We start from the raw sequence: 25,885 nt of genomic DNA, 5'->3' as shown, positions 1-25,885 counted from the left end.
ATGTGAAAACGCAAATGTAGATGTTTATATTGGTACCTTCTCAAAGATACCCTGTATAAAAACATTTAGTATTTACGATATAACGTCTATCATGAAAACCCATATTGTGGTGATATCATTATAATGAAGAAATTAAAAGATGGAAAATAACTAAATCCATGTATAATATCTATCTCTAAGTTTACTAAATTGTAATTCATATTATGTGTTTAGTAATATATCTGCTTTCAGTAGTTCCTCACTTTTGGTCTTTAATCTTCATGCTGCCAGGGACTCTGTTTGGTTTATCCTCTGTGGTGCATCCCAATCACGTGGATTAGGACCTGTCACTAAGTAAATACACAATAAACGGCAATTGATAATTAACAATTCCATCGTTACAAAGTTGAACAAAAATGTATAGAATATTAAATATGAACAAGTTAACTGTTAATAAAACTATTTATTAGCATTAATTGAAACTTTAATAAACTGCAGTTATTTAGGAATATACATCATATTTTGTAATACATACATATTTTCAAATTTTAGCCATAAATTACAATGCATAGAAAATGCATTTGGAATTAAAAATAAGATTTATTATTGACCTTAGACTTGGCTCATTTTGTGCTATGTCTCTTTTTGGCTCTTGTTACTCCTCTAATTATAGATAATAGAAAATAACATGGTTATTTTTATCACAAAGGTGGCTTCTCTAGTTATTTTTGTCTTTTAAGTGACAGATATTTTGTACTGTCTAAATGGGAATGAACTGTCTTAGGAATTAGTGAGCTCTTTTTACTGGAACTATAAAAAATAAAGCTGGGAAATATAGAATTATGACCTGGATATGCTGAAAGAGGATTCATACATTAAATATGAAATGCTATAGAAAATGGTTTTCAAACTGTAGTCTATGAATTTGTAGGGACTCTTTTCTGGTTGCAAAGCGACCTCTGGGGGAATGAAGGAAAAGCCAAGCAGAGGTGCTCTGGGGCCTGCATTTATGTTAGGCAGAGCATATTGATGTTAACTATTTTATGTATTGGGGTTCCATAAAGGATTTATTTACCCTGAGGAAAGTAGTGCTTGGCTATTTAAGCTTAATAGAATATTGAAGACTCTTGGAGGTCCTTTTAAATTTGAGGTTCCATAATTTCATAGATGCACAAAATAAAGGTACCATTTGGTTGTACACAAGCTATTATCACTTTCCTCTTTAAGCATATATTCCCCTCTCTGACGGAGAATTATATTACTCCTCTCCAGTGAATCATAGAAAATTTAGGGCTTGATAACACTGTGAATTTGAAAGTTTTTTTGAAAATATCTACGTGGCTATATTCATAGAAATATTACATATGTGTACAGTAGATTATGTATAAGAATAAGTTATCATAAAATGTATACAGTATTCAGTAAAACATAGAAATATATATGTATATACTTGGCAATGAGTGAAAATATTCATTTTCATTCATTCATTTCATTCATTCAGGGTAATAAGGAATTTTAAAAAAGTAAAGTAATTATTCAATACCTCCTATTAAGGCAATATGTGGAAATGCTATTCATTTTTAATAGTTGGTTTTTGAACAATTTTGAAATTATAGAAAAGTAATAAGTAAAACACAAATATTTTTTCTTAAAATTTTGAGAGTATATTGCTAAGCTGATGCCCTATCACCCCCAAATTCTTAAATATGTATCTCCTGTAATCATGTACATGGATCTCACATAACCACAGTACAAAAGTCAAAATCTGATAATTAACATTGATACACCATATCCATTTCATCCTTAAATCCCACTCAAATTTTGTCAATTATCCTTATATTGTTCTTTGCAGCAAACTGATCAGGTTCAGAAACATTCATGGCATTCACTTGTCATGACTGTAGTTTCCCTCAAACTAGAATAGTTCTCGGTGTTTCCTTGAATTACATGATCTTAAAACTTTCAAAGAATAAGAAAATCATTTTGTAGAATGTTTTTCAATCTGAGTTTGCCTGATGCTACCTCATGATCATCTATACATGATTATCTTTTCCAGGAATATCACAGAAGCTATGCCACATTTTCTTAGTGCCCTATTAGGTGGCATGTGGTTTTTATTTTTTTCTTATATTGATGATGATCACTTTGATTGGTTGATTAAGGAGGTATCCAACAGAATTCTCCATTGTAGAGTTTCTCATTTTCTCTTTTACAATCGACAGTTATTTTGTAGACAGGTATAATGAAACAATGTAAATAGCCAAGTTCCCCATTGAACTTTTGATCTATTCTATTTGTTTATTTATATCAAAATGGGCTCATGAGTGTTATTTTATTCAATGAGTTAAAATCATTTAATATTATTTCTTTGGCCAGAAGAAGATCCCCTTTAACTGTATCAAATTTTGTAATCTCTCACACTGGTCAGGTTCTGTCACTCAGCTCTGGTAATCATCTCTAGCCCTCTGTGCCTTCCCAGCTCAGACCATAAGTCTGCATGCCCTTGGCACCTTGAGTCACTCCATAGTTCTGGGACTGAATTGCTTAGAATGGTAAAGGAAAAACAGGAAAGGAAAGAGGGAAAGAAACAATATTTTTATTTTTATTATTCAAAATGCCATTTTGTTGTTGATTTAGAAATTTCAATACTTTTTAGAGTATTCTCCTGTTCTTTTAGAAAACAGTGTTTATGATGGAAATGGCAGTAGAGGTGTGTCTATATGTGGGTGCATTTTCTCCAATGAGTAGGTGTATCACAATGAAAAATATTCTTTTACTGGTATTTATAGAGAACTAAAATTTGAAGAAAAAAAAACAGGAAAATACTACTGCGGAGTCAAATCAGAAATATTAGCCATCTATCTACTGTTCCTATGGTAATAGAACCCTATTCCCACTCATAGTCTAAAAACATTAGAATCATTTTTGAATTCTCTCTCTCCTTTATCACTTGCAAAACTCTATTGGCTTCACATCTGCAATATTTTATATTTACTTTTTCATTTACTTCCTGTGTTCTCCTTTTGAGCCTTCTTTGCCCCAGTTTGCTGCAATCCTGCAAAACTGGTCTTTCCCCTACAACCTTTATGCCTTTATACTACACTGTGCTGCTAGATTAATTATCTTCTACTTCCCATTGCCAGGAAGATAAAGGCATTCAACAGCTTCTAGGATCTCTTTTCTAACTCAGCTTTTCAATCTTTTCTTTTCCTCCCTTATCTTTTAAAATTGGTCACTCCAGCCAAAGAAAAGACATATTGTTCCTTTTGGAAACTCTTGGATTTCCAAATCTGTACCTTTTCATTTTCTTTCACACATGGCACTCTCTTTTTTAATGTTCCACTCACTCACCTCTTCCCTAGCAGTTGGGGCCTAGGTCAAATCAACCTCCTCTGTGAAATGTTACATGACTTCCCTGGGTCATCCAGCTACATCTTTGTAACCAAATTACATATATTATTTCCTACTATGTGTTTTATTTTTTAACTTATAAATCACTTTACCTTTACAATGTGCTGAACACTATTCTAAGTGCTTTACAAATATTAATTTAATTGTCAAAACTAGCCTATCATATAGGTATTATTGTTAATCTAATTTTAAATATTGGAAAACCAATCCACAGAGTTTTTAAGCAATTTAAACCTGCTTGGTTTGATTATTGAGACAATGTATTTAATTTTTATGCAGCGTTGCTGTTGTTACTTTTTTATAACTTCAACTCTTTTACAAATATGTAAAGGGAAAACCTATGTCAGTCTCCCGACCCCCCCTATGGAACCTAGCTCATTGCATTTCATTTAGAGGGCATCCTATAAATATTTGTTTAATAAGCAAAAGTGTTAACATTTATTGATCATATATTATTGAGAGGTTTTTTAGTAAGAGTAATTTAGTAATAGTTATTTAGTAATTTAGTAATAGTAAGAGTAATTTAGTAATAGTAAAAGTAATTACTATTACTATTAATTTGTATTTATTATTTAATCCCTCAGTAACCTACACATTCGGTTCATTAGAACATTTTAAAGATTAAGAAACTTATCTGAAAAAGGCTCAAGCCACTTATTTTTTCACTATTTGCACTAGGATGTATAAATTAGAAACATTTGAATATGTGATCTTTAAGTGATTTGACAGGTTAAATAGATTCTTTTATTTTAAATTGGCAACAGCTCAGCTTCATAAATCAGGGAATGTTATCCCTATTTATGAACGGGAGAAAACAGTTCAGAGAAGTTGGCTAAACTGACCAGGATCACACATTTAAAATAAGTATGTCTTGGATTTTAAGTCATTTTCTGCCTCTCAAATCTGCAAACTTCACTTTGCCCTTTCAACTCTCACATTTACTCCATGAAAGAATAAAGTAATGAAGAAAGAATTGTGTTCTCACATGCCCTCCTCAAATTACCCTTTGGGAAACAAAGACCAGAGCATGAGTAATTCATTAGCAGCTAAGGAAAACATTTCACCAGGTTCATGGAAAAAAATGTAGTCTCTACAGAGTACAATAATGGGAAACTGTCTTGCCTCCTACTGAAGACCAGGTCTGTAACAAATAGGCAAGTGGCAGACTTCTATGAGAAGCTTGAGCAAATGTTTTCTACACCACTGAGCATATTAGTCGTAAAAGCAGTGAAAAGAAGTTATATACAAAATAATAAAGTAGCTGTGAAGATGTGATTGGTTTATATCATCTATTTCTCAGAATTTTGTCTAACTAGTCAATTTAATTTCTGAACAGGGAATACCTCTGCACTTCCCCAAAGATAATCTTTGGAAAAAGAAGGAGCATACCCAGGCAATCAATTTAATAGTTAAAGAAGAATGAGGAAGGAAAGTAACAATGCAGCATAAATAATGAACTTGGGTTGTAAACTTTATAAACTTAATACCTGTCATAAATGAAAAAATAAAATTAAGGTTGTGGCTTAAGAGAATTTAAGAACACAATATCAATCTTTTACAAGTATTAAAAATAATTTAACACTTCATCAATAGTAGTTATTTTTAGCATATATTCTGCCCAAAGTCAGAGGCTTATGACACACTCCCATTAAAATCACTTCTCTTAATGAGGTAAACCTCATTAAGGTGTGAAAGAGGCTAGAATCAGTTGTTGTATATTTTCAATGGAGAGAGATTGACATTACATTTGCATCTACCTTTTCTCTATCTTTAAAATTGAAAAAAAAAAAAAAACTCAGTTAATGTTTATTTGGGAAAGAAACATTTCCTTATCCTGAACAATCTTACTCTCACATCTAACCAGGTGCTTCTTCCCATGCTCACATGACCCCTTTTACACAATGAGAATGTTTCCTCATTTTTTGCTGTCCAAACATACTACATTGATTATTTTTGTACCTATATTGTGACGAACACGAGTAAAAATATATATAATTTTCCAACAGGTAGAACTGCAAGAACAAAAAAATCTGACCATTTAAAAATTTTAATAGATAGTTAAAATGTTTTTTCAAATATATTTCCTTATATTCTAGTCAAGCACATAAAAGTGCCCATTTTAAACTCCCTCGACAATATTAAATAAGATATAAGCATATTTTTACTTTTAAAGATCTATTGAATGAACAACTATATCTCCATACTTTTTTTTCAAATATTTATTTAAAATCTAGTCAACATATCATGTACTATTGGTGTCAGGAGTAGAATTTAGTGATTCATCACTTAACATATAATACACAGTGCTCAAAACAATCTCCATATTGTTTTAAATTCTATTGCCTAGATTGTTAATTAAGTTAAATATTTTAAAAATATTTATCATTGAATTATATTTCTTCTTTGGAGAAGTGTTTGTTTATATATTGTACTCAGTATTCTTTTGAATTACTTGTCTTTTCCATTATTTTTCCAGCTATCTTTGTAATTCCTAGATATTTCTACTCATAATTTACATATACTACAATTATTTTCTGACTTTTTAATTTAAAAAGACAATTATATATTGTATAAAAAGACATAGCTTTGTCTTTTCATTATAATATTTATGTGTCTTAGTCATTTATCTTGTCATCTTGTTGTGTTGAGTAAATGGAGGAGTGTAACTGCTTGAAACAATAATGTGAAAATGACACTGCTTATAGAGATTGTATTTGGCATATTTGGGGGGTAAAAAGAAATCATTATTCCATAATAAAAAGTGGTTTTTCAAAAAGTGATATAACTTCTCAAGTGTTACGGAGAAATATGTTTTACCAAATACTCATCAGGTAAGTCTATAATGGCTTTGCAGAATTCACTCCCCCCAAATTTTATAATTTGTATGTATAAACTTTGAAAAATCTATTTTCAAAATGGAATTTCAGTATAAATTATTAGTTCTTAAAATTTATTTTTAAATGACATTGGGAATTGTAGGGTTTTCTGGGTGCAGGTGTTACTTTGAACACTCCATTAAAAAATTACATCAAACTTTCAACTAAAATTTTAGGATATAGATTATTTTTACATGAATCAATTATTTCCTTAGGAATTACAAAATGATTAATTTCTTCCTTTTAATGTTTATTTTATTTTGAGAGAGAGAGAAAGAGTGAAAGAGAGAGAGAGAGAGAGAGCGAGAGCGAGCAGGGGAGGAGCAGAAAAAGGGAGAGAGAGAATCCCAAGCAGGATCCAAGCTGTCAGCACAGAGCCAGACATGGGACTTGATCCCATGAACTCTGAGATCATGGCCTGAGCCAAAATCAAGAGTTGGATGCTCAACTGACTGAACTACCCAGGTGCTCCAAAATAGTTAATTTTTAATCCCAAATTTCTACATGAATGATCATCACCTATATGATTATTTCAAATATAGTTAACATAAGAATGTCAGGACAAATACTTGACTTTTCCCTTTAATTTAGAAAATGTATTTATTTGGGGGGGCTGTTTGTTTGTTCATTTATATTTTGGTTGTCAAATTATCCTTACTGAAACATTTCCCTTTGTAGTTTTGAACCAGCTGAGCATTCCACTGACCAAGTACAAGTTATTTTTGTTAGCATCTCATTGTTGCCATTCTTGAGAAATTAATAAGAAAGGCAATAATTAAAGGCAACAATGACAACTACTGATGTCATTTATGGTACCATGAGGGTGTCAGCCATCAACACTGCAGCCCAAAGATAGGGCAGTCCCCAGGATCTCTTTAATGGTTCCAGAGAGTTCTCTAGTTAAATATGGGTACCACACCTGTCAGATAATGCTGACAATATCATCCAAAGTGATATTTCCACTGTGCTTAATGTTTTTCTGCTTCTTTCTGTCTCTTGGCATTTCCTTGAGGGCTTTGATAATCAGAATAGAAGCAGAAGATACCACTTCAATCTGGGCCTGTCTGTTCTGAATGGTCAGCTTCACTGTAATCCTCATCTTTTCCAATCACTGGTTGCCTTGGCAATGTCATCACCAATCTTTTTTGGAGACAGACCCAGGGGCCTATCTCCAGGGCCAGGGGAAACATGGCACCAACCTTCCCACTGACGCACCTCAGCTGTATGGCTTTGATCTCATTGGGATCAAATTTAGGCCTCATAGTGGATGTGGCTGGTGTCTGGATGAACCTGGATTCAGGATGCCTGAAAACAGTTGTACCTTTGCCTCCTCTGGGCAGAAAGCCCTCTTTTGGGTATTAAAAAAAATTTAGACTATCTAGTTTGTGCTGCAAATAATCTCAAATATTGATGGATGGGTTAGTTGTTTTTAAACCATTTTTATTTTCTCTTGCATTTATACATATGTGAAGTGTTATAATTAGTAATTATTGTTCTTTTTGGTTAAATTATACCATCTTAGGAAAGTAGGAGCTTCTTCCAATTGGCGTGTGCATCCTATGCATCCTTTATGCATCCTAAACCTTGAGGTTTTATATCTCTCTTGTCCTGGTGGCCCTAAAGGTGTCACAGCATCATCTTATATATTCCCTGCCCTACATTTAACCACCTGATTTTAACCACTATACAAAGAGCACTAGAGCACTAGTTGTTTGTTTGTTTGTTTGTTTGTTTGTTTGTTTTTTGGAAATGAGATTTAGAAACCATAATTTGGGTAATGACGGATGAGAATGGTTCATTTACTGTTTTTTTTTTTCCCTAGATAGACACAGGTAAGATGTTTTAAAAGGAAAATTAATCACAAATGTATAGTCGTATTTCCATTTCAAATAGAAGGTTACAAAAACATTTCTTCATGTTTTTAGGACCAACAACAAGGTAAGTTATTTTAGCTGACATCATGTTGTTGTTATTTTTGAGAAAGTAATAAGAAAGACAATAATTAAAGACAACAATGACAACTAAGTATTGTCTGCTTACTATTGAACAACCAAGCCTACAGATTTGAATTGTTTTTACTCTGAGTAATGAAACCAGTGAACAGTACTATATTACTATGCCAAGTCTAGATATTCCTTTGTTCAAGTCTAATTGTGCTCATATTATTAAAGGAATATTAGAGAACAAATTGTTTTAAGATAACCTTAGCCAGTATTTGGTTATAACACCAGAAGATAGACATGTAAACATTTCAGTAATATATGCAAAGATTTTTACACTTTATATATACATAATGTGCTTTAAAAATTTTTTAAGCTACTGAATCCTCTGTTGAGATAAAAGTGTACATAAAATCTCAACGTGCAAATGAATGAATTCAGAATAACTCTAGTTGGGGAAGTTTTTAATGTAAATTCTGTTCCAATAAAGTTGCCTCGGGTTCTTCCACTCAGAGAATCATATTACCAAAATCATTTTAAATAGAAAAATAAAATAAAAATTAATCCTTTGGTTTTGAAATTAGAATAACTGGAGTTTAACATGGTCATTCTACTTTCTAGTTCTATAAATCAGGAAAAAAGTATTTAATCTATCAGTGACATGGCATCCTTATGTATAAATTTAGAATCTCAAAAAAAGAGCTTATTGTGTTTTCATAATAAAAATCATACCTTTGAGAATATTTTATATATTGTAAGTTACATACAAATAAGTATTGCAATTGTGTACTAAATTTTTATTTTCATTGACTATATATCCTATTTTTAATTCTGAACCCACAAAATTATTAACCCTCCTTTTCTCTTCTTCAAAAGAAATCTTACAGGGTTGCCATACACACTCAGTTCCCAAGTGAATCTAAAACAATTGTGAATACATAAGGCTTCGGTCTTTTAGGTAAAAATGTGAAGCTTTTTTGGTTAAGAATGTTCACTCTCGCCACTGACTAAATCATTCTATGTGAATTACTATGTACTTAGATGCAGTACTGTACCTATTGATAATTTTAAGACCTAGGATATTTCACACATTCCTATACTCTCATAACATCTCTAAAATCTTTGCAGCAAGCAGCATATGCATAAGCTATTAAGAAAAATTTGACCCAGGAGATAATTTTATCCTCTAACATGATTTAAATCTTTGATAGTGGGTATTTTTACATGAGATATTAGAAGCAATGAAACCTCTTTTAGGATAATTTCACTTACATGGCAATCTTACATTATAGACCTTGAAAAAGGCATTTTAGAGAGGTGCCCTTGTTAGTTTTGTTTTTAAGTATGTCAGTGATTGGATTAGATGTCTAAATGTTTGGTTCATGAATAACACATTTTGAGACAATGGAGATACTGGTTGCTATTCACTGTTTTATGTCCATTGTCGTCCTTGCTGCTAGCACACATTGTTGAATAAAAAAAATGGAAATAAAATTATCCTGCTATAAATTTAGGAAGATTATTTTGGATGTTGCATTTTGGAAAGGTAAGAAGAATGAAGGTTTGCAGACTGAAAGCTCAATAATGATGAATGACTCCAACTTCAGAGAATGTTCAGCATGACTACATTAAAGCACAGTCTCTTATACTTTGGCTCTCTCCCACTCTAGCCTCTTTTTTTTTTTTTTTTTTTTTTTTTCCTTCCCCTCCCCCATGGGTTTCTGTTATGTTTCTCAGGATCCACATAAGAGTGAAACCATATGGTATCTGTCTTTCTCTGTATGGCTTATTTCACTTAGCATCACACTCTCCAGTTCCATCCATGTTGCTACAAAAGATTTGACAGTAAATTTCATATATTAAAAAATAAAAAAAAAATAAAGCACAGATAATTGAAATTTTTATGAATAATACATTTTAATTTTTTTTAATGTGTATTTATTTTTGAGGGGGGCGAGAGGCAGAGAGAGAGGGAAACAGAATCTGACGCAGGCTCCAGTCTCTGTCCAAGCTGTCAGCACAGAGCCCAATGGACTGATGTGGGGCTTCAACTCATGAACTGTGAGATCATGACCTGAGCCAAGTCCAACGCTTAACCAACTGAGTCACCAGGCGCTCCTTATTAATAACACTTTTAACACTTGAACAACATATTATTATTGTATAATTATCTATCCCCCAAGAGGAAAAGGGGCATAGGATCTTTCAGTAATGAAGCTGGGATATTGTAAATGTAAATCCAAAGAAGATGATATGAGAAGTCTGTCCTGACATTAGATGTCAGGTGTTATTCATCTCTGATAACATTTCTTAGAAGTCTTGTGCCTAACAAAATGCAGTTTGGTGATAGGTTCTCATAATTCCATATTAAAGCTACTTTGTACATATCTACTTGCATAATGCATTATTATTGTTACAAATATTTTGGAAGATAGTTAGCAAGGCAAAAACTGGTGTAGTGATCAGTATAATAAAACAAATATATACTTAACCTGGAATCAACAGAGTCATTTACTTTTGAAACAAACAAAACTTTATTTTCACATTTACTTGCAAAGCTCAGGTTTTGTTTTTCTTTGTCAATTATTAGATTTGTTAGGTAGCCATCCACCCTTATAAACACATGTTAAAAACTTATTCGATAAATACCATAGAATATTTCTGGTAAGAATATAACAGTGGCAAAAATAATAAAAAAGTTAGAAATATTATTAAACTTACAATAATGTATTATAGTCTTTCTATTGACAGAGGCTGATGCTAGGTGAACCTTAGGGGAATAGTGAGTGATCACAAGGTCTGTAAGAAAAAGTATGTGAACTCAAAGGGGGAAGGCACCTGAAAAATAGGAAACTTCTTCTTTACCAGATAAATAGCTTGTACCTGGAAGGAGGAAAATAAAGTAGCTTGGTTGCTAAGGGCAACTCTAAATGCTATTTCTTCAAGCATGACATTGTATTGGAAGATTCATGTCTGTGCCTCTGCTATTTATCTATCTGCAAGTGATTAAGAAGATGCTATTTTAAGTCAGGTGTCCACACAACTGTCAGCAATCATGAGTTGTGGAACAGAGAGCATAGGCACATGGGCTTAAATTCTACACCTTCTGTGAAGCCCAAGGCACGAAAGTGAAAGACAGCGAAGACTAGGAACAAGAAGAAATGTGGGCTTCTTATCAAGCCGAATGTCGCTCTTGTCAAGTAAAGCTGACATTTGCTAGAATGTAATAGGATGCCCATCTGTTTTGGTCAAAACGCAATTGCTGTCCACTGGAAAATTACCTGAGATTAACTTGACATATTTGTTGTCTTGCAGCTCTTTACCCATTACCTTATATAAGGTTTGCAAAATACATTATGGATATAACAATAAATCAGGTTAAAGTTATAGTAAAACATGTTATAAAGATGTCTCAAATCTGTTTGGGTATTACTATGACTGCTAAAATTTTGTAATGTTTGGCTCGACACTATTTCAAATGATATTTCCAATTTATATTAGACAATATCTCATGGCATGTAAACATTTATAACTATAATTTTATTTTTCTAGCTTAGAGATACAACTGGCAAATAAAAATGCAACTTAATGTGAACGATACAATGTTTTGATAAAGGTGTACATTGTGAAATGGTCACCACGAACTAGCCGATTAACATGTTCATCACCTTGCACAGTTATTAGTTTTAGTTTTTGTAATGAGAACACTTCAGGTCTACTTTCTTAGAAAATTTCAAGTGTATAGTAGAGTTTAAATTAACTATTGTCATCATGCTGTACATTAGATCCAAGAACTTATTCATTCTGCGTAACTGAAACTTTGTACCCTTTAACCAACCATCTCTTCATTCCCTGATGTCCCAGCTTCCAGAAACCACCATTCTACCTCTGCTTTTATGAATTCAACTCTTTTAGGTTCCACACATAAATGAGATCATCCTATAATTGAAAATCATAAGCACTTAATGTTGTCATTCTCATGGAAGTTGTGATGTTGATCTATGCTAAAGGAAAAGAACTACCAGTTCCATTTTTCTAATGAAATCATGGTCATTATAGAATGTCCCATTATAACCTTGGCATCTGGTATTTTCTATTTGTACAAAAGGTTTTGAGGTTACACAATAGAATGATAGTTGCCTGTAGACTATGCTTCCCATTCTACCACTAGGATGTGCATTAATATGAAAGCAGGGCCTCCTTTCATCCGTATTTCCCATGCACCATACCAGTCAATGCCCTTAGACAGGGTATTTTCATGTATAGTGCCTCAGCCTCATCGACCATAATGCAGATATTAAAATCCACAAAAATAACTCCTTATCCACTATAATCTGAAACACAATTCTGAAGTTTTAGTATAAAAAAGATATAAAGACTGTGAAAAGGGAATTATCCAGATAGAGAGTAAAGCTTAGACATAGTCTGTATGTAACATAAATAAACTTAACATCAAAGCTATCACTCTGCTTTGCACCTGCAGACAGATAAGTCACCAGCATGCTGCTGAGCACAGGTGTTATGTGCTGAATTCATCTGAGACCCCTAAACAGAATAAACTGCTATATTTACTTCTCCGTGATGCTTCTAAGTGGATCTTTATGAAGCTCTAGACAGAGTGAGAAGTTTTCTGCATCCCTAAAAATAGTTAGGTTCAAATCCAGTCCATTGTTTATGCCAATGAGATACAAAAAAAAAAAAAAAAAAGTCTATGGTTATCACTTGCCGCATCAGAATCAATGGATCTGTCCCCAGAAAGCAGATGCAAGAACTGTATTGTATAATAATGTTCTGTACTTACTAGCAAAAGTGTAACTACTATCTGGTCACAGGGAGACATGATGAATTGATTTTTTTTAACAAGTTCAGCTGGCAATACCAAGCTTTTAACAATGAAACAAATACCTGTACTTAGTCAAAGCAAGGGCTTGGAGGGGTAATTTTAAAAGGTGTGGCTTCTCAGGAACCACACTCAGATTCTTAATCAGTAGGCTTGTTTGGGATCCAGAAGTCTGAATTACTGACACCCCTAGATCCCCAGGTGTTTTGGATGCAGTCTGTAGGATTATAGACTGAACTTTTTATTACAAGTCAGGTTTACTGAGCTGTTATAGGCCTAAATAAAAATCATCATCTTTAAGAGCACAGTTTTAAGAATTTGTCAGCACCAACATTAACAATATATAAATAGGTTCATAGCCCCAAAACTTTCCTCCTGCCTCCTTGCACCCAATACCTCTTGCTGCCCCAAAATATCTACAAGCACTCATTTGTTGTCTGTCTCCACAATTCTTCCTTTACCAGAACGTCACATAAAGAGTCACAGTATATGCATATTTATTGTTCATTCACCAGTGCTAAGCTATTGGGAGTCATCACGTTGTTGCATGTGTCAATAATTTCTTTATTCCTTTTGGTTACAGAGTAATATTTCACTTTATGAGTAGGCCACAATTTCTTAATTCATTCACAAGCATGTGCACATTTGAGTTCATTTCACAATTATAGTTAGAGTTGCTATGAATATTAGCAAGGAGGTCTTTGCATGGACTTGTGTTTTCGCTTCTTTTGAAATTGCTGGGCCCTACAGTGGTCATGTGGTGTGTTTCATCTTACAAAAAAGTGCCAAGTTGCTTTCCAAAGTGGCTGGGCCAGTTTGCATTCCCACCAGCAATATATGATAAATCAATTTTCACTACACTCTTGACAGAACATGTTATTATTGGCCATTTTGATTTTAGCCACTCCAGTGAAAAGGCAAGAATATCTCATTTGGTCAAATGATTTTTCTGTATCTATTAAGATTTTCTTTTATTTATTTATTTATTTATTTATTTATTTATTTATGCTTTTCGTCAGTTTATATGGCTAATTACATTGATTATTTTTTAAAATATTGAACCAACCTTGCAGTTTTGGAAACAACTTGTTTATAATCTATTATCCTTTTATTTTGCTTGATTTTATTTGCTAATATTTTGTTATTCAATCCCAGTTTATGTAGGATATTATTGTGCAGTCACCTTCTTCTTCTTCTGTCTTTAGTTTTGCAACCAGGGTAATGCTGGCCTCATAGAATGGACTGTGGCATGTTCCCTTTTCTGTTTTCTGTAAAGTTTATGCATAATTGGTATTATTTCTTTCTTGAATATTTAATAAAATGCAACATTAAAATATCTGAGTGTGGTTTCTCTATGGGATTTTAACCAAAAATTCAACTTATTTTATAGGTATATAGCTTACCTGGTAATCTAGTTCTCTTTGTGAGAGTTTTTATCATTTTATATTTTTATCTAAGTTGTTGAATATATTGATATAAAGATGTTCATAATATTCATCTATTACCTTTTTTAAAGTGTGTGGAATCTATAATGACATTCCTGATAGTGGTAATTTGTGTCCTCAATTTAATCCCTCATCAATCTGGCTCGAGCTTTATTAATTTATTATTCTTCATTAAAGGAAATTTTGATCCAAATTAATTACTCTATTATTTTCTTACTTATATTTCATTTATATTTTTAAATAAATGTTTTACAATAGTTTTACATTTAAAGAAATATTTAAAGATTCAGATTCCACTATTATCTTACATTACTATGGTACATTTATCACAATAAATGAACAAACACTGATACATTATTATTAACTAAGGTTCATACTGCATTCTGATTTCCTAAGTTTTATGTAAGGACCTTTTTTTCTGGCCTGGAACCCCTCCTAGGATATCACATTATACTTAGTCATCATGTCTCCTTAGCTCTTAGCTGTGACAGTTTCTTACACTTGCCTTGTTTTTGATGACCTTTTCAGTTTTGAAGAGTAGTTCTCAGGTATTTTACATGATTTCCTCAATTGGGATTTTTCTAATGATTCTTCTCATGATTAGACTGGGGTTATGGGTTTGGGGGAGGAAGTTCACTGAGGTTTATTGACATTTCATCACATCATGCAAGGGTGCATACTGTCAACTTTACTTATCACTATTGATGTTGACCTTGATCACCTAGCTGAGGTGGTGTTTGTCAATTTCCTCAGTTGTCCAGTTCATCTCTATCCCAACCCCATACCCTACTGTCTTCTTTGGAAGGAAGTCACTATGTGCAGCCTACATACAAGGAGTGGAAAGTTATCCTGAAGGTTAACTTCTGAAGGATGTGAAACCTGAGGGTTTCACATGATATTTACATAAATCATTTGGAACTTGTTCCGGGTTGAATAGTGTACCCTCGCAGCTAATGTCTTTTTCAGAACCTCAGAATATGGCCTGGTCAGAAATAAGGCAATTCCAAATATAATTCGTTAAGATGAGGCCATACTAGATTTGGCCCTTAATCCAATATTACTGGTGCCTTTACAAGAAGAAAAGGGACACAGAGACAGAGACACACAGAGGGAAGAAGGAAAATTGATGATGGAGGCAGGGGTTGGAGGGATGCCAGGATTGCTGGCAACCACCAGAAAGTAGGAAAAGACAAGGACAACTCCACCCCTACAGTCTTGATAGAGAGATGCTCCTTCCAACAACTTAATTTCAGACCTCTAACCTTTACAACTGTGAGAGGATAAATTTGTGTTGTTTTAAGCCATCCAGTTCATGGTGCTTTGTTACAGAAGCCCTAGAAAGTTACTACTGAGTTCCTAAGCATGGGAAATTGGTCTCTTCTCCCATATATATGTATTTATTCAATCATACATTTTTAAATGCCCCCCCCCCAATAGTACAGTGGTCATGAGGTTTTCTAGGGACTGAGGGTGAAAAGTTTGATGGTAAAAAAAAAAATTCTGCCCTTCTCCTGGTGGCAGATAGTTGTTTATACAGAAGAGTCCAATAATTTGCAACTATGCTTCAGAAGTCAATTGCTATTTATACACCTGCATCACTGAGGAAAACTCTGTCAGGTCTTCTTCCCTGAACTCACACTTTCTCTAGTGCATCTGGAGGAAGCCAGTGGAAAGAGGTGACAGGTGGTCAGAGACCCTACTGTGTCTGTAGTTAGAGCGGATTCTAAAACTTTACACTAGCCCATATTTGGCCTTTAATCTTTTGGGTTTTGTTTTGTTTTGTTTTAACTTTAGTTTTCTTCTTCCCCACTTTTATGGTTGCCACCCACACTCTCCCAAAGGGAAAATATATCTGTGCATCCTATCTCTCCTAGAAGGGACTTGTCAATCTTTAGGTTATGATTTTGTAGATTATCTGGCTTTTTCTCATTGTTAGGATGCGGTTGATACTATCTTGTGACTTTTAAGGTCCTAAGCGTATGTGGAATCTCATGCGGAAAGAACTCTAACAAGAGTACTTTTCTTAAAGAGCCGAAGGGATTGAACGTGTTGAAAGAAGCCATAAAGTTGCAGTTCTGACACCGGTTGATTTATGAAAACTCAAGATGCCTTCCTAACTTCAGATGTCTTGTTCCCTATCTTAGAAGGACAGTGGGGCAACTCAGGAGCCAATATATACGTTCACATAATTTATAATATTAAGTCATCTGTTTCAGAAAGAGTGGAATCTGCTGAATTGTCCTGGTAGACCAGCTCTGGGAACCGAGGGATCGAGATTTCACATGAAAGTAAATTGGGGAAATAAGCTGAAAATCACTTTGGAAACATCTATTTTCCTCAGGTAAAAGAGGAGCAATGAGAATCATATATCTGTGTGTATCTTAAATTATAAGTAAGTCCAAAATATATGTAGATTAAAAAAGATTTTGATAAGGAAGGGCTTCCTAATACATTCGTCTTTTCTTTTTCTAATCTACCTTCACTATGGATGTTTACTATAATAGTTTCAGTCTCTTTATTCTCCATAGGGACTTTCAAATAACTTACACATATATATTAATTTTTAAGAAGAAAGCAACACTGAGATGCTTATGGAAATTTAAAGAAAACATTCCTAAAGTTAAAAAGTGAAGATGCCTATCATTTATGAACAAAGTACCCTCTACGCCCTACTGATGACTGGAGATGAAATATTTCACACAAGGCATGACCAGAATGCTCCTGAGAACTATACGACTTTGGCATTCTTGTGCACATATACCCAGTGGTGTTGAAAGTGTTTAGGCAAGGGAAAAAATAAATAAATGCATATCCAATTTTTTACTCTCTCAACAGACTGATAAAACAAAAACTTAGTTGAGCTCAAAGTAATGAAATGAAATTGAGCCAAGAAGAATTTAAGCTCCACATAAAGGGGGAAAGATAGTAGACAGATTTATTAAAGTAGGCAATAGTCTCCCCAGGAGGGTGTTAAAGGCTTGACTCAAATCATTTAAAAAGGGCCTGGGGACATACACACACATACACATGACAGTAAGAGACATGCAAGAAGGACTTATGTGCACTGACTGGCAAACCAGCTAAATGGTTACTTAGCTCCAATATTGTTGAAGAGCCACGATCATTAAAAAAATTTCATAGTAAGTATATTTACAAAGCAAATGAGAGGATTAGAGAGTTAAAACTATAGAAGATGCAAAGAAAATTTGAATTCATTTATATATAGGATTGAAAAGGGAATGCGCTTTTTATACCAGAGCACAAAAGCCATATGTCATCATGAAAAAGGATGATAAAGTTCACCAATTTAAATTTTAATTATTCTTAGCAGCTGATATCCACAACAACAAGAAGTAATCAGATACTGAATATTTTCTAAATACTAGTTTGTTGATCCTGCCTCACAACTAAATAAAGTACATGGTTCAATTATCCACATTACATAGAGGTAGAAAGACTTTGGGGCACCTGAGTGGCTCAGTCGGTTGGGTGTCTGACTTCAGCTCAGGTCATGATCTCACAGTTCGTGAGTTCAAGCCCCGCATTGGGCTCTGTGCTAACAGCTCAGAGCCTGGAGCCTGCTTTGGATTCTGTGTCTCCCTCTCTCCCTCTGCCCTTCCCCTGCTCATGCTCTGTCTCTCTCTGTCTCAAAATAATTTTAAAAAAACATTAAAAAAAAGAAAAAAAAAACCTGTTAGATATATTGGGATGTCCGTGTTCACACAGCCATTAAGTATTTATGCAGTGTAACAATATCAAAACCTAGGACTAGGTATCCTAAATAAGTGCTTTTTTGGAATTTAATATACATTTAGATGAACCAGGATCTTGTTAAAATACAAATTATGATTCAGAATGTCAGGGTTGGGGCTCAGGAGTCTGTAGTCCTAATAAGATCCCAGGTGATACTAATGCTGCCCATCCGATAACCACACTATCACTAATAAGGCTACAGAGTATGACTTTTTACTACTGAAGTATACTCCCTCACATGTGCATATCAACCAAATCGATCATAGGTAAAATACAAGTAATTATGGAATGACGAGATTCTAACATATGTTTAGGTATGACGGGTGGGGAGGCTGGGATCAGAAATTCCATTTAGGATAATAGAAGTTTAAATTGATAAAAAATGATTTTGGAGACACTATGGCACAGGCTTCCAAAATTGTAAATGCAAAAATGCAAAACTTTTTTGTATCCAGTTGTGTGTCCATACATTTATCATAGAAAGAGATTCTCGAATGTGCTTAAACATATTTATAAAGTGTTCATTGCAGCATTACTTGTAATAGCCCCCAAAGTGGAATTCTCCAAAGTATTTGACAGTAGGAGATAGGTTAAATAAAATCAAATAAATCTTTCCAATGAAAAATTGGGCAGCATTCAAAAAGAAGGCATATTTCAAAATGACCTTTTTGGAAAAGAACTCCATTTGTTTCAGTGTAGGTAGGGATTGTCTGTTTGATTCATGTCTGCAACATCCATACAGGTGAAGCATGCCTTTTACGCAGCAGGTGCTCACAACTCAATACTTTTTTTGTTGTCTGAATGAAAGGATGACTTCCAAGATATTCTATGGAATGAAAAATATTATTTACAGGGCTTTCAGGGGGGATATTATAAATTTTGGGTAGAGGTAAAATTGTACTTTTAATTTATACTGTATTCTATTATTTGGCTACTTAATGTCATCTTTGCTATTATATGGAAAATAAAATTAATTAAAATATACAGAAAGGAGAATCAACAATATCAAGAAGTTAGTATGTTAGTCCTCAGATCCCAATGTCTCTCTTTATTGTGATCAAAAGCAAATAACATAAAAGTTACCATCTCACCTATTTTTAAATGTACAGTTCTATAGGGTTAAATATTTTCACACTGTCATGAAAGAGAAACCAGATTTTTTTTTTTTATCCTGCAAATTGAAAACTCTATACTCATTAAATAACAACCATAGTCATAAAGGAAGAGCTTCAAGCCACTGTGTTAGGTCAAAGATCAATTTCCTTCCAAACTTCTTCCACATATTTTATCATGCATTTAAGTTGGTGTGGCCAAAATTAGCCTCAAGGCTTCCCTTTTGTCATTTTTTAAGACATCTACTTTGTCCAATGCTGTTCCTCAAAATATGGGTATAACCAAAGTGAATTAAATTCTATAAAACTGATTTACACCACTATCTAGTTCTGCTTATAAATTTTATCATATAAAGTATTCCACAGAGGGGAAGAGCCAAGATGGCAGAACAGCATGGTAGTTTTTTGTGTGTCGAGCATCCATGAAATACAGCCAGAACAACACTAAACCATCCTACACACCTAGAAAAGTGATTGAAGGATTAACACAACAATCTGCACAAGCTGAACCACAGAATTCAGCAGGTACGTGGCGCGGAGAGCTGAACTTGGGAAGCGAGAAGCTGCGAAATGTAGGCAAACGCTTTGGCGGGCAGAGAGAGGACAGAGACTGGGGAGCAGGGGAGAATACGGGAAAAACATCCCTCCCCAAGTGTAGCTGGAGAGAAAGTGGAAAATTGGAAAGCCGCAGGGACTAAACAAAAAGGGAGAAAGGAGAAAGGAGAGGGTTTAAATTCCATTAAGACTGTAAACAAGGGGAGCGCAAAGGCTGCAACTCCACAGCTCCATACCTGGCAGTGCTCTGGTGGGAAGGACGAATACCCAGGAGCAGAGCGGGGTCCAGGGGGTTCTCGAGCCACACGGGGAAAAGCGGTTCCACCGCTGGAAGGACATTTGGTAGAGACTGTTGAAGCCACCTGGTCCCAGCAGACCCCAGAAGGCGGCCACATTCACTGGTGCTGGGGCAAGGTCATTAAGGGTGAAGTCTGGTTCCAGATGTGTGTTGTGACTTTCCATAATCCCTGAAAAGCTGCTGCTACACTGTCTCGCGAACTTTTTCTGGGGCAGGCTGGCACCTGGCCGCAGTCTCGGGGCACTGGCGGCAGCAAGGTCCAGCGGGCGTTCCTGGGTGCAGCAGACATTCGGCCATTGCTAGGTGAGAACCTCCCTCAGAGGGGCAGAACAGGTCAAAGCTGCAGTCCTTCAGAAGTAAGGGGCCGGCGAAAACAGCCACATCTGAGGCAAAACTTGGGAGAGAGGTACTGCCTGGGGCCTGGTCACAGACAGTGAAAATGCGGAGAGTGGACGAGAGCTGAAGACAGAGGACTCAACTGCTGATCGGGGAGAACAGACTGGGTAGATGGGTGGTGCATTTTCACCACTCCAGCACATGCGCATAGGCACCTACAAGCGCCCCAGCAATCCACCCCAGTAGGCTAGCAGCACCATCTAGTGGAGAGCAGAGCTGTTACACAGAGGCCCACCCAACTGGGCCAACTTTGCTCTTCAAGAACACAAGTCTCACCGCCGGCTTAGTTTATGGACTACAAAGAGCTACATAGACTGACTTCTAGGGGAAAACGAAGCAGTTTCAGTCCTACTTCAATCTGTTAGCAGGTTCATCTGTTCTATTTGCTTTCTTTTTTTTTTTCTTTTTCGTTTTCTCCTTTACAATTCTTTCCTTTTTCTTGAATACACAAAGAGAAAAAAATCATTTTTATTTTCAATTTTTATTAAAATACTTTTCTTTAATTTTTATTATTATACTTTTTACTTTTGTGTAAATTTTTTCAAATTCTATGATACTTCCATCATTTTATTTAATCTACTTCAGTGTATTCACCTTTTCAGATTTTGAAACAATTTCCTTTTTTTTCTTTCCTTTTCTTTTTTTCGCTTTTTAATTTCTTTTCTTTTTATTGAATGCAGAAAGAGAAAAACTTCATTTTTACTATCAATTTCTATTAAAAATATTTTTACTTAATTTTATTACTACATTTTTTGCTTTTATGTAATATTTTTCAAGTTCTATTTTACTTCCATCATTTTACTTTAGTCTACTAAAGTGTATTCACTTCTTCAAATTTTCAAGCGATTTCTTTTTTTTTCCTTTTTTATTCTCTTTTTCATTTCATTTCTTTTTTCTTAAATACAGAAGAGGAAAAATTCATATTCATTTTTAATTTTTATTAAAAATATTTTTCTTTAATATTTTTCTACTATATTCTTTACTTTTGTGTAATTTTTTTCAAATTCTATTTTACCCTCATCATCTCATTTTAGTCTACTTCACTGTATTCATTTTTTAAAGTTCTCAAATGATTTCCTTTACCTGCCCCCTTTTTTTTCTCTAATCTGTCAAACCACTTTCAACACCAACAGAAAAACAAACCTAGGATCTAGCATCATCTATTGGATTTCAGTGTATGTGTGTGTTTTTAATTATATTTTTTAATTTCAATTTTTCTGCCTCATTAATTCCTTTTCTCCCTTCAAAATGACAAAACGAAGGAATTCACCTCAAAATAAAGAGCACGAAGAAATGACAGCCAGGGATTTAACCAACACATATATGAGCAAGATGTCTGAAACAGAATTTAGAATCATGATAATAAAAATATGAGCTGGAGTAGAAAATAGGTTAGAATCCCTTTCTGCAGAGATAAAAGAAGTAACAAATAGCCAGAATGAAATTAAAAATCCTATAACTGAGCTGCATTCATGGATGGATGCTGCGGTGGTAAGGATGGATAGGGAAGAATAGAGAATCAGCAATATAGAGGACAAACTTATAGAGAATAATGAAGCAGAAAAAAAGGGGGAGATGCAGGCAAGAGCATGATTTAAGAGTTAGAGAAATCAGTGACTCATTACAAAGGAACAACATCAGAATCATAGGGGTCCCAGAAGAAGAAGAGAGAGAAATAGGGCTAGAAGGGTTATGTGAGCAAATCATAGCAGAAAACTTTCCTAACTTGGGGAAAGACACACACATCAAAATCCAGGAAGCACACAGGACCCCCATTAGATTCAACAAAAACCAACCATCAACAAGGCATATCACAGTCAAATTCACAAAATTCTCAGACAAGGAAAGAATCATGAAAGCAGCAAGGGAAAAAAAAGTCCCTAACCTACAAGGGAAGACAGATCAGGCTCGCAATAGACCTATCCACAGAAACGTGGCACACCAGAAAGGAGTGGCGGGATATATTCAATGTGCTGAATCAGAAAAACATGCAGCCAAGAATTCTTTATCTAGCAAGGCTGTCATTCAAAAGAGAAGTAGAGATTAAAGGTTTCCCAGACAAACAAAAATTAAAGGAGTGCATGACCACTAAATCAGCCGTGCAAAAAATTTTAAGGGGGACTCTCTGAGGGGAGAAAAGATGAAAAAAAAAATATATATATATATAGCAAAAGTAACACAGACTAGAAAAGACCAGAGAACACCACCAGAAACTCCAACATTACAAGCATCATAATGCAATGGATTTATATCTTTCAGTACTCATTCTAAACGTCAGTGGACTCAATGCTCCAATCAAAAGACATAGGGTAACACAATGGATAAGAAAACAAGATCCACCTATATGCTGTTTACAAGAGACCCACTTTAGACCGAAAGACACCTTCAGATTGAAAATAAGGGGATGGAGAACCATCTATCACGCTAATGGTCAACAAAAGAGAGCCAGAGTAGTCATACTTATATCAGACAATCTAGACCTTAAAACAAAGACTGTATCAAGAGATGCAGAAGGGCATTATATCATAATCAAGGGGTCTATCCACCAAGAAGACCTAACAATTGTAAACATTTATGCGTCAAATGTGAGAGCACCCAAACATATAAATCAACTAATCACAAACAAACAACAAAAAAACCCATTGATAGTAATACCATAATAGTAGGAGACTTCAACACCCCACTCACAGCAATGGACAGATCATCTAATCAAAAATTCAACAAGGAAACAATGACTTTGAATGACACACCGGACCAGATGGACTTCACAGATATATTCAGCACATTTCATCCTAAAGCCGCAGAGTATACATTCTTCTCCAGTACACATGGAACGTGTACTGGATGCGAGCTGGTGCGGCCACTCTGGAAAACAGTATGGAGGTTCCTCAAAAAACTAAAAATAGAATTCCCCTACCACCCAGCAATTGCACTACTCAGCATTTATCCATGGGATATAGGTTTGCTGTTTCAAAGGGCACATGTGTCCCCATGTTTATAGCAGCACTATCAACAATAGCCAAAGTATGGTAAGAGCCCAAACGTCCATCGATGGATGAATGGATAAAGAAGATGTGATATATATATATATATGTATACACACACACACACACACACACACACACACAATGGAGTATTTCTTGGCAATCAAAAAAATGAAATCTTGCCCTTTGCAACTACGTGGAGGGAACTGGAGGGTATCATGCTAAGTGAAATTAGTCAAAGAAAGACAAACATCATATGACTTCACTCATATGAGGACTTTAAGAGACAAAACAGATGAACATAAGGGAAGGGAAACAAAAGTAATATAAAAAGAGAGAGGGGGAGGAAACAGAAGAGATGCATAAATACGGAGAACAAACTTAGGGTTGCTGGAGGGGTTGTGGGAGGGGCGATGGGCTAAATGATTTAGGGGCATTAAGGAATCCACTCCTGAAGTCTTTTGCACTGTATGCTAACTAATTTGGATGTAAATTTTAAAAAATAAAAAATAAAATTAAAAAAATTAAGTATTCCACAGAAATTGTGAGAGAATTTGCGATTAAGAAGGGAGATAGAACCAAAAGAAAATGGTTTATTATATATTCCAAATCTATTTGCGTATGAATAATGTAATGGCTATATTTATCTTTCAACTCTGCCAAAATTTAGTTGTAAATAAAATAGAACCTGCTCAAAATCTGGCACAGGCTAAATTATGAGTCCAAATCCTAGGGCTTTGTGATGCAATTCATACGATTTACAACTACTATGCCCTTTTGTTTTGTTTTGTTTTTTTCAATTTTAGAACATGTAAACATGCCTATTCCTTGAGATTAAGCCAGATACTTCTTTTGTTCTTTAGGCTTTCAACTGTTTACTAGAATATATGGATATTAAAATATTTCAAAATCCTTGAGAGCAGAAACTCCATCCTGAAGTCCTGACTTATATTACTAAATATTTGAGTCCTGTAATGCTACATTCTCTTGGGATGATTTCACCACCTGACGATTTGAAGAACATCATTCCAAGCTCAGCATTAACACGTGATGTGGCCAGTATTCAGATATAGCTAGAACTACTGTTCCATTTATCTTTTTTTTTTTTAAGTTTAGTTATTTATTTTTAGAAAGAGGGAGAGAGAGAGAGAGAGAGAGAGAGAGAGAGAGAGAGAGAGAGAGAATCTCAAGCAGGCTCTACACCATCAGCGCAGAGCCCGACCCGGCACTTGAACACACGAACTGTGAGATCATGACCTAAGCTAAAATCAACAGTCAGATGCTTAACCGACTGAGCCACCCAGGTGTCCCTATTACATTAATCCTATTTCAATCTTTCAAATTCCTTTCTTTTTTTTTTTTTTTTTTTTTTTTTTGGTGCACTGAAATCTGACTGCAGTAGCGTTGCATTTTACACAGAGAGTATCTTTTGAGTGCAAAATGATACACCTTGATGGTATGGTCTTGAGTGAGGGCTTGGGATGTCAGATGTACTTATGGCAAAGCTGGTTAACTCCACAGAGTTCTGATTGGTTATCAGGTTCTGTTTGCAGGATGCGAAGGGTGAAGGTTATCTGTATTTCCCTCCGCAGTGGAAATCTCTGGAAACCTCTGTCTTATATTCTTAAATTTGTAATCTGCCGTATAGTGTACCATTTATCTGAACAATAACTTATATAAACAGAAAATTATCTATAAATTTCTAAAAAGCATATGCCAGATATAAAGAAAAAGGGGCTATATTTTAACTTTAAATTTTTAAAACTGTGGATAAGTCTGAAGTATTTATTTCAGAAGAATAATGTGGCACAAGAATTATCTGGAATAATATGGTCACAAATCTTTACATGAATATTTGTACCTGAAGCAATAGAAAAAAAGAAACATTTTAAAAACTGCAAAAAAAAAAAAGTGGACTTTATAAACTAAAAATGAGTTAGATTCACCAATCCGGAGAACATACTTTCAGATGCATATGAAGACAGTAATTCTCCAGGTGTATTCTAGGGTCTGGAATTATCAGCATGACAAAAGAAACTTTTATAAATGCAAATTATCAGGCTCATTACAGACCAAATGAATCCAAAGGGAGAAAGGTTAGCCAACTCATTTTATTTTATTTTATTTTTTTTAAATTTTTTTAAACGTTTATTTATTTTTGAGACAGAGAGAGACAGAGCATGAACAGGGGAGGGGCAGAGAGAGAGGGAGACACAGAATCGGAAGCAGGCTCCAGGCTCTGAGCCATCAGCCCAGAGCCTGACGCGGGGCTCGAACCCACGGACCGCGAGATCGT

General features: G+C 34.7%; 1 pseudogene; it reads right to left on the bottom strand.

The window, feature by feature from the left end:
* Positions 1-7,041: 7,041 nt before the first annotated feature.
* LOC132681933 (large ribosomal subunit protein uL11 pseudogene) lies at positions 7,042-7,528 on the bottom strand (annotated as a pseudogene).
* Between the last annotated feature and the right edge of the window lie 18,357 nt (positions 7,529-25,885).

Source organism: Panthera onca, chromosome A1, assembly GCF_046562875.1.
Source record: "Panthera onca isolate mPanOnc1 chromosome A1, mPanOnc1 haplotype 2, whole genome shotgun sequence".
In the NCBI taxonomy this organism is placed as follows: domain Eukaryota; kingdom Metazoa; phylum Chordata; class Mammalia; order Carnivora; family Felidae; genus Panthera; species Panthera onca.
Note: the sequence above shows the minus strand (reverse complement) of the source record. Positions and strands in the feature narration are given on the sequence as shown.